This window comes from Anopheles darlingi, chromosome 3, assembly GCF_943734745.1.
Source record: "Anopheles darlingi chromosome 3, idAnoDarlMG_H_01, whole genome shotgun sequence".
NCBI classification, from domain to species: domain Eukaryota; kingdom Metazoa; phylum Arthropoda; class Insecta; order Diptera; family Culicidae; genus Anopheles; species Anopheles darlingi.
In genome coordinates this window covers 20,706,467-20,716,466 of record NC_064875.1, presented here as the reverse complement: position 1 = coordinate 20,716,466, position 10,000 = coordinate 20,706,467, and the positions used below count along the sequence as shown (strand labels likewise).

The 10,000-nt window shown below is 49.0% G+C and overlaps 2 protein-coding genes across 6 annotated transcripts in view; both read left to right on the top strand.

Moving 5' to 3' along the window:
* LOC125955960 (growth factor receptor-bound protein 2) overlaps positions 1-10,000 on the top strand; it is a 130,024-nt gene that overhangs the window by 8,547 nt on the left and 111,477 nt on the right. The window lies entirely within an intron of this gene.
* The window catches only part of LOC125955891 (clustered mitochondria protein homolog), a 164,219-nt gene that overhangs the window by 95,297 nt on the left and 58,922 nt on the right, over positions 1-10,000 (top strand). The gene's annotated exons all lie outside the window — the stretch shown is intronic.

Here is a 10,000-nt window from a genome sequence, read left to right as displayed (position 1 = left end):
ATGAAACCGAAAACGTGTTCTTCACGCAACACAAACGCACACATACACACACACACCCCTTTGATGGTGGTGCTGGTGGTGAAACCATGTCAAGCATATTTGTGTTTGCTCAGGCTGGCGGTCTCGGTCTCGGGTGGTGGGACCTTGTGGGGCTTCTTAGGAAAACGAAAGGTAAACGCCTCACTTCACGCAACACTCTGTACCTCTGTACTCGCTCTCTCGCTGTCTCGTTCTCTCGCTTCTCTCTATATATCCGAGATTCTCGGAACGACCGACGGTGTGGGGACCTTATTGGCGCGAAGCGATTTTCTTGGCTGCGCTGCTGGGGTATTCTTCTTGTTGGTCGTGCTTGTCGGTGACTCACAGAGTACACTGTCCGCGTACTTCGTCTCCACCAGCTCACCCAGTGTAACGAGAGTGAAAGAGAGAGAGCGAGAGAGACCACTGAGGGGGTGGTGCTGGGTGGTTGACTCATAATCGCGTTCCGCAGAGCGAAAGGAAGAGCAGAAACGAGCGGAAGTGAGCACAAAATGGAGGAAGGAAGGAAGCACGTCCTTCGCTGAAGGAGGAAAATGTGCACCCCCTCCCCTCGGGGGGATGGAAGGGGGTTGTGGATTATGGTTTCCGCATGCTCGCTGCTGGCGAAAAGAACGGAGAAGTAGAAGAAGGGGGAGGGCAAAGACAGAAGCAATATAGCATCCGTCTTTGAAGGATAGTCAAATTGCAGTTCCGCGCCCTCGTGTACAGCAGAAATGGGGAGAAAAAAAATCGTCTTGGATTTCACTCCGGTCGTGCCTCTGCTGGATAAGAGGGCAAAAGATAGCACTGCTTGTTGCCCCCTTGAGTTTTGGGCGGCGTAGAGTGCGCGCAGCAATGTATATTCCGCTTAAGGTTGCGACGGTTCCCGTTATCACCACCACAACACCACAACGCACCTTATCTGGTACCGAAAATGACGCAAAAGTGCGAGGTGCGTACGAAGGGAAAAGAGTGATTAATCATCACTCTCTCTTGGGCGCAATCAGAAGATAGTAGTACCGATATCTACCTCCTCCTCCCCCTCCCCCGACGTTGGCATAAATTTCAATTCAATTAAAAGAAGTCGTGTTCTTAGGCGGCAGTAACATGACACCTGAATTGTCCATCCGGGGCCAGAAGAAGTTTTGTACAAATTACAATCGATTGTCGTCCTTTTGTGGTCGATGGTCGGTACGGTTCCTTGTCAGTCAGTTTGGAGACTCTCTTTCTCTCTCTCTCTCTCTCTCTCTCTTTCCGGGAACCTAGCCCTTAATAAGCCCAAGGAGCGCCGGCCGACGCCAACGATGATCTCTCGATGTCCGCTCTCCGACAGTGACAGTGATTTTGATTGATTATCTCCCCTGGGGGAGCTGGAAGTTGAAATCACGACGCTGAACTCCTTCTGTGCCGCGTCACGTCATGCCTGAGAGGGGGAGAGGGGTGTAGTGGGTGTGGCATGTCCAGACGTTCTTCCTACAGTCCAGCCTTCCTGTTTTGTAGAATTTACGGACGGGGCTTGACTGCACATTTGTGCAGGCACGCGAGGTGCCTTGTAGTAGGTTGTTGTAACTGAATCTGAATCGCAGCATACTTTGATCAGCTGGCAAGGAAACCACAAATGTTCTGAGCATCAAGACCATCGCGATGCTCCAGTCAACCGAGAACTGTAACTGCTTGGTTTTGTATCCAAACTCCAAGAAAAGCAACCATTGCGATTTATGTCATGTGGCTTTGTGTGGTGTAGAAGTTCAGTTCGAATGCCGTAAGCAGCTCTTTAATTTTCTGAAGTTCTGTAATTCTGAAACATTTGCAACTGAAAAACTAAGTGTCCTACAAGGGCGTTGTACGGTGATCTAACAATCGGCCATCAAACAAGGTATGGCTCATAAGAATGGTATGGGGTCATGCCAATAGAAGATGATGTTCTACATCAGAAAAGTCTCCTTAGACTTCTACAACTGCAAATCGAGATGAGGCGACGGTATCGACATTGAATCGCGAACTAGAAGTAGAAAGGAAGGCGTTCTTTTCTTTGCATCTTTCCTGCGATGAGCTGCTGGTTTTGCCCTGGGGAGTAGAGTTCGCTCTCGCCATCATCGTCGGTAATTGCAAAAAAAATACTCCGTCAACTGAAAATCTGCCTTCATAACGTGCAGATTACGTAATTGTGAAGTATTTGAAATGTTTCATATGTCTCAGGGGCGCACCCATCGGCACATAGTGTGCGCCACACTGCATCTCGTCCACCTCGCCTCGCCCTACCACTCCCAATCCTGTGCACGAATGACGTCCGGTTCTGGCCCATTTGCAGGGAAGGAACCTGCGGGCCGCGAAGCGTGAAATGGGAAAAGTTTCTACCGTGCGACATATTCGCCCAAGGAGGCGACGACCTCTCAGAAGCAGTAGCAGCAGCGCCAGCAGCGTGCCCGCCTGCCTGCCAACCTGTCATCGTTATACATCATCAAGCTCGTTCGCTCAGGTTGATCAAACTCCAGCTCGTGCCACCCTGGGGCCACCCATATAAACTGGATCCAGGAGGGGGGAGGGGCGGTTGTCAACATTGTGTAAATTACACCACTTCCGGAACCGCTCCTCCGAAACTCAGTCTAACGGGGTATGAAGCCGGGGGGGTGCCAAAATTCGCTCTCCAGCCTACTACCTCCTGTGGTACGCTGTTTGGCCGCTAATTAAGAACCTCAAACTCCCCCCGCTCCAGGGGCGACCCAGGGGATGTTCTGTGTTACCGGACGCGGAAGACGGAAGCGAAAATGAAAAGGAAGTCTATTTTTGCAACTCCGAAGTGAGCGAGCGAGCTCGGTTTGGCCAACAGCGCAGCAGGAGCCGTCAGTCAGATGAGACAGGTTACTCATCGGAGAGGCGAGTGTCGGAGTGGAATCGGCACGGAGAAAGTTGTGGTGAGCCTGTGTGTGTCTGTGTGGCGGTGTTGGTGGTGGCTGGTAGGTGTTGGCAGATGTTGGTTGATTTGCTTTGGTTGGTTGACAGAACCAATTAACGATGCGTTTTTCGTTGATGATGATGATGATGATGATGGTGAGGGTACTGTCCTAAATGAGGCCTCTTGGTACACCAGACCATGTCCAAGAAATCGCTCTCTCACGCAGCACTACAAACACGGACGGGAGGTAGCGTTCGACGATCACGTTTCGTGCGTTAACAGAACGTTGTCGGATGTGTGGTTGTCACCTAGAGCCAGCCCGGCCACCATCACCACGTACGTGAACTGATTCCTACACGCATGTTCGCCTTTCAGCAGCAGCAGTAGCAGCTGCTGCTGGCTCCCAAACGCCTTATCTCGCACACATACACCTTCGCCCTTGAGCCGCCGCCGGCGTCATCTTCTGGAGGAGGGAAATTCAATTTTGCCCACCTGCGGCCCTGGCTGGAAAATGGAAAACTCGATTTCGGGGTTTCGATATTGGGTTGGGTTCGGATGGTCCTCCAATTACGTGTTCCCGCGGCGCCCACTTACAGCAGAAGGAAATCGGTGTGGGTGGTTGTGTGCGTGTGGGTGTGTCATATGGGTTTCTCGCATATTTTTGATTGATTTTTGGGGTAAATCACATTCAAAATCGAGTGGATTCTAGCAAAAGGCGGGGGCAACAACATAACTTCCACGTTTTGACGTGGCTTCATCACGCTTCTAATTGAGGTTTGTGTATCGTATCTTCAACCTCTTGGACCTCCAGGAAATTTGTCTCCTTGTGCGCCCGCTGATGCTGCTGATGCCATTCCAGCCTGACCACAACCCGCCAGTAATATCTTGGAAACTTTGAAATGAAACCAAGCGGGATCGGTTGATGTTTGCGATGATTTCGCGAAGCCGCCCGCCATTATACGCTCACTAATGGATGATTCATGATCGATAGATGAGCATCAATTTGTTGCCACATTTGGACTTAATTGATAGAGAGCGAGAGCACCTCCTTTCCCCTATTTCGCTTCTCTTCATAGCAGAAGGCTGATTGGAATGTCGCGATCGTAGATGACTTTCGTACAAATTTACCCCGAATGTCAGTCTGTTGTGTGTGCGTGTGTGTGTGTGTGTGTGTGCGTTTGTTTGTGTATGATTCAGCTTCACAACGTCACGTCAATTCGGTCCAATAGAGTTATCCAAGGAAGACAAGGATGTAACATCGCAATGATCTCTCGGCATGCTTTGCTAGTTGGAAATATTCATAATATTTCTCCATATGACATGCGTCAATACCCCTCTCGGTCCTTCATAACATCGTGGAAAAAGCTCGGAATGATTTATTCATTTGGTGCGAGCACCACAATCTATGATCCCCCGGCTGCGTTCTGTGTCGCTGCATTTCCTTTCCGCTTTCTGTACTCTCCATTTCCGGTCTTCCTCTGCACACTTGTTTCCGTTGGTGTGACACATTCCCCGCGGGGGTATCGATGCGTATTCGAGCGTGTTTCGTCGCGAGTTACATATTGGTCATGGCGTTCACTGCAGAGAGTATCAATCACGCTGCATTCTCGAAACGGAAGATGGGAAAAAACAAACAGCAGCAAATGGGGAATGTCCGTCGGCCTCGTCATCGCCATCGAGCATATAAATTCAGTGGAAATCCAATCGGTGTGATGTTCAGTAGATTCACGGATCGTGTCCTTTCTACACACCTCATATGTTGGTGGTAGTAGTTAGTGGTAGGTACGGGGTGAGCAAACAGACATGTAACAACATTGTTGATTGCAGCCGTGTTTCCCATCGGGTTTAATTGAGTTCCGGGCGCGAGGCGTGTCCTAGCAGGCTAGCACCTTCCGTTTGAGTGATTTATTAGTATTAGCTGGCCAACTGCAACTTTTAAGTGAATTTTACTTAGAACTGCTCAGCATATTATTTTGTTAAAGTGTTTTCGGTCTCTTTTGCCGAGGAATATCGTACCTCCTAGCTCAGCAGAGCAAACGGGTGTAATCGAGCACACCAGAACACCAGAAAGGCTACTACCACTACACTCTGCCCTGCTTTTGTTGCCAGTAATCGAGTATTGGCTGGGTCTAAATTTAAAATTCTTCAAATTCTTTCCTCTGTTGATCTCGGCACTGTCGCGAAGGCGGGTCAACATTGTGCGATGTTCAAATTGATTCAAGGTGCACCAATGCTGAACCTTTTTTGATGTATTGTAGCGGTTCTTGTTTTTTTTTCTTGGATTCCGGAAGTGCTCTCGGGACGCGGTTTACGCTGGGAATCTGAAATGAAACGAGATGATTAACAACTTCCTCAACCAGGGCAGATGTTTTAAATGGTAATCAAACCAACCGTTTGTCGCTGTCCGCTCGAGAGCATCCTAAAAGCCACGACTTTCCACGGAAAGTCGTGGCGCGCAGCACTGAAAAGGGGAAAGTGAAAAAGTGTTTTTCCTTCCCTCTCTCCACCCTTCTCTCCCGCTCGATGACAACCAATTTGCTCTCATTGCCGATTGGAAAGCGTATAAGTTTTCCGCCAAAAACACAATCTAAAGACATGTTTTTATACGCTCGCTGCTGCTGACTTTCTGGGGTCGAGTCGAGTGCTTCGGGCAAATCGGCTCTGGAATGGAGGTTTGCAATGGTTGTGAGACCTTGGAATGAAAGGCTACGCCTGATCTTGAGAGGAATCTTTGTTTGGTGGTGATATATTATACAAAATTCCTTCATTATTCCCCGAGCGAGTGGTCGCTGAGCGCCCTCACAAGACGTCAAACTCGCAAGAAAGTTGTGCCGCCGTCAATGTGGTGCGATCTCTGCATCGCTCGATACCGAAGGAACACAGCTCAAACAGTTAATTATGGATCCAGAATTCATCGCCGGATCGCAAGGGAAGTTCTGCAAAGCCTGAATGACCGACAAAGAGGAGAACCTTTTGGGTTGGTTATGCTCCATACCTGGGGTCCATCTCGTAACCATCATCGTCATCATCATTAAGTCCGCACCGCTGCTACCGGTGCGCTAGTAGACGAAACATTTCCTTTCGTTCGTTCACCAAAGAACACACACACATGCACACGGAAACTATTATTAAACTTTCGTCAACAAACTTCAGGTCTGTAAGAAGGGGGGACCAGAAGGTACCAGAAGGTGGTGGACACCAGACCGCGAACTCCTCGGGTCGGTACCTTGTGTGATGCGATGAGCGTATATTAACATAAGCATGATGGCGTCGTCGTCGTCGTCGTACGCTGCATCGTTGAAATGCCCTTAAATAGATGCTATTCCTCCGGAACACTGACCAGTGCCCGGTAGCAGCAGATGGCGTGTCTCAGCTACCTTGCCTGTCTCTTCTTCTTCTTCGGATCCATGTCTATGTCACCGGCTAGCGAGTCGCTTTATGTTTTACCATCGCCGCTCACTCGCCTTAGAAGCATCGCAAATTATTAATAGTATGCTTTACATAGGAGCAACCACCTCCCTGTCTACTCCAGCTCCTTCACTAGCCCGCCCGCCCGTCCGCGATATATCGAAAGCATCGTGTGTTATGTTGTTGCCGCAAAGCAGAAAAAGCAACTTCGCTGCTGCTTTTGACAGGAGCGAGAGATAGTATTCTGTTTCGAAGTCGATAGTAGTTGGTGGCATTTTTAATAGGATTATTGCACAGAGGATACTTTTTCACCCAACCCATGTTGAGTGCTATTGACCCCCCGGTACAAACTTTTGCACAAATGGAAGCTATAAATTGGTGGGGAGTGCTCCATGCTTCGCCATACTTCTGGACCCCCCGGGAAGGGAGAAAACGAACCGCGGCGAGAAGAAGCAGTTATCTCCGCCATGTGCTGTGAAGGACATTCGATTTGACCTCCAACAGGAAAGAAAATTGCCTTTCTACGCACCACACCACATCACACCACAGGACGTGCGCTGTGCTGTGCAAAATCGGAAACGTTTTTGCCCTCCCATCTCACCACCAACCGACCCCCCGGATATTATCAGATAAAGAACCAAGCGGAGGGCGAGAAGTGGAAGTTGAGACAGCGAAAGAAGTTTTTTTTCTTTTCTGCGATTCCGCGTGTATATTTCCGATGTAAAAAGGAGCAACGACCATCGGCGGGCGGCCAAATACCTTCTCTTTTGCCTTTCTTCTGCCCCCTCCCCCGAAGGAGTCGTTAGAGGAGCCCACAAGAAATAGGTTGCTATTTCGGGCGTGAATGAAAGAAATGGAGCAGGAAGGAAAGCATTTCATTTCGTTTTCATAGAGAGCGGTTCGGCTGTTGGGAGTACATAAGTCACATTCAGCGTGTAGGAACCCTGTTGGGCGCCGAATGTGTGTGGACACACTTCCTGCCTGCCTTCCCGGTGAGAGCGGGATGCTCGAGGCGAGCAGTGGCGTGCAATGTTGTCCTTGGGTTATTTACGCCATGAAAATGAAACACACACAGTGCAAAGATCTGCTTGGCTGGCGCAATCTGGGGAAGATTTTTTCCCCGATGAGACTCGGGAATGGATTGAAGAGAAGAGAGCGAGTGTTAAGACGGACCTGGGGACTGGTGTTTTAGTCCTTCTTTTTTTTTTTGGCTTGGTTTTGAGCCGCAGCTTCGCTCCAGAACACTTCCATTTGACTGATGAGAAAGTAATAACGCGCGAGTGTTTGGAGGAGGGGGTGTATTGTTTTCTGATAATATCCAGATCGAGGTTCTTGAGCTCGAGGTACATGGTATGGTGCATGGAACTGAGAAGAGGATATGCTTCACGGGCATAGCATTGTTTTGTATTTTGTCTCATCGTTACAGGTCTTTCTAGTGCTGCATTGTTTCATGCTTTGTGCTTGAAGTAACATTTCATTTGCATCCAAAAATGGTGTCTACTAGGCGGGCAGCTGTACTGGAATTGAAGTCGCCATCTCTGAAGCAACTTCCTCCAAAAATCGTTCCGTCACATCGAAGTAAAGAAAAATAAGAAGACGCAAACTAATGGAATCCCATTGCCCACTGTTTGCGACGCGACAAAACTCATAATAAGACAATTAGACCCTCGATATACCCTAGCAAGTAGCAGCAGCAGTTCGTCGTCTGTCGTCTATCCGGCTAAATGAAGCCATTCTCTGGGTCTCTGGGGCCCTGCCCGGAGGATCGCTCATAATTAAACCGAAGTCTCGTTATTAAATATAATTTAGCGTGTAAAATCGACTGCGCTTCCCGAATAATGAAAGGGAAGGTCCGCAGATGAAAAGTGGAGTACTGGCTGCCGGGACATAAGAATGTTTTAATTACTTGCAAAAAGCTCTTCAAAACCTATGGTGGGCTCTCCAGCGGCCGGCGCTCCTCGCTATTCCCGCTTAAAAAGGGCTCGTTACGACAATGACTCCTGAATGGAGGTGTGGTGGAGGTCCGTGTCTGTCGGTCCCCGAGCGCGCGCGCGGACGTGCTCCGTTGGAATGCCGTTAAATAAGTTGTGTGAAGATTCCAGACAATTTGTCCTCATCACCTCCCTGCATGCTGCACCTGGCTGCGGCTCTGAAGGGCTGATGAGGGTTGGGGGCGCTGAGTGCTCGATAACAATTTCCAGGGCCCAGACCTTCTCGGAGAGCTATTATCCAATTTAAGGTACATAAACATTAATCGTCGCCGGTGGCGTCGAAGACGGGTGTAGCTTTTGCTGTCACGGTTTTTCATGGTCATGGCCCCATGGCGCGCACACATGCACACACACAGCAGCACAGCACAGCACAGTGAGAGTAGTTGGGGATGGATGATGTGCGTGGAGAAAATGGCGAGAAAATCCTCATATTGACTAAAGCACATTTCATTTTAAAAAAATATATTTTTTTCATCAAAGATGTTTTACAACTAGAGACAGAGAGCGGCACAAAGAGGTAGAGAGAGCCTTAAGCTAGAAGGTGGAAACAAGGTTGCTAAACATGATGGCGCCCGCTACTAATGTTTCGCGCTTTTTATGGAGTAGGCCTCTTGCGTTATGTATCGTTGCGAAATGATGTGGAAAGTATCTTCAACTCACAGCCTCCTCCTCTCTTCGCTGTTTGCAGGGATGGGTAATGGGGATAGGAGGAAGGGATGCGTAGAGGGAAACAGAGAGAGAGAGAGAGAGTGAGAGCGAGGCGGTGGCGGATTATCGGTCGGTTGAGCATCGCTCGAACGTTCCGTGTATCCTGCCTGCTCCTCTGTCTAGAGTGTGAAGCATGGGAAGCGAACGAATTGCGGTTGTTACACGGCTGCGTTTGGCGTATTGGAGGTTTCAATTTTATTTGATCATTTCTCAAGCGTATCGAATAGGGCATGAGGAGGGGGAGGGGGAAGTGTGCGGATGGTGCTGGTGGTGGCAGTGCACTGCCGGAACATTATTGTTGGAACCATCTCGCTGCCGCTCTGCTTGTGTTTAGAGAGGAGCTACACGCTTTGAAGTCGCAAAATAAAAAATAAAACACGATCCCCGAGAAGCGTCCATGCTCATTAGGGCGGAAACAACATACAAGGCACATGTATCTCTTGTGCTGTGCTGCCTGCTGTACCCCACTCCCCCCTATGCTCATCCTTCTGCCATTCCAGCACAAGGAGCGGCACAATGTTTCTTTTAAATTTTTTTTCTGCATTTTTGCGAACGTTTTCAGTGACGAAGAAATAGATGATGTGGCCTAGCTCTACCTAGTGTATGTGAGTCGTAAAGGTGATACCTGCACCAGCGCATTCATGTAAACGTGTCCTCCGTCCGTAAAGTGACGTCAACAAAGTTACTAAACCCCCTCTCTATCTCTCGCTCGCCTTAGTGGTGGCAAAGGTAAACGGTGCACTTATCATCCCCTCCGTACTATCTAGGCACGAGGCGTAGTGTCTAGTCTAAAAAGTAAAGTAAAAAAAAACACGTCGTTTACAGTAGTAGGGCAGAGGCTTGACGATGGCACTGTCAATGCTGGCGCCCTGATGTGCATAAATTGCAACTTGGTGCAATTAGCATAATTCGCTAGCGAGAGCCAAGTACCACGCTGCTACTAGTGTACTAGTATGTTGATGTGCCAAAGGCATTCATT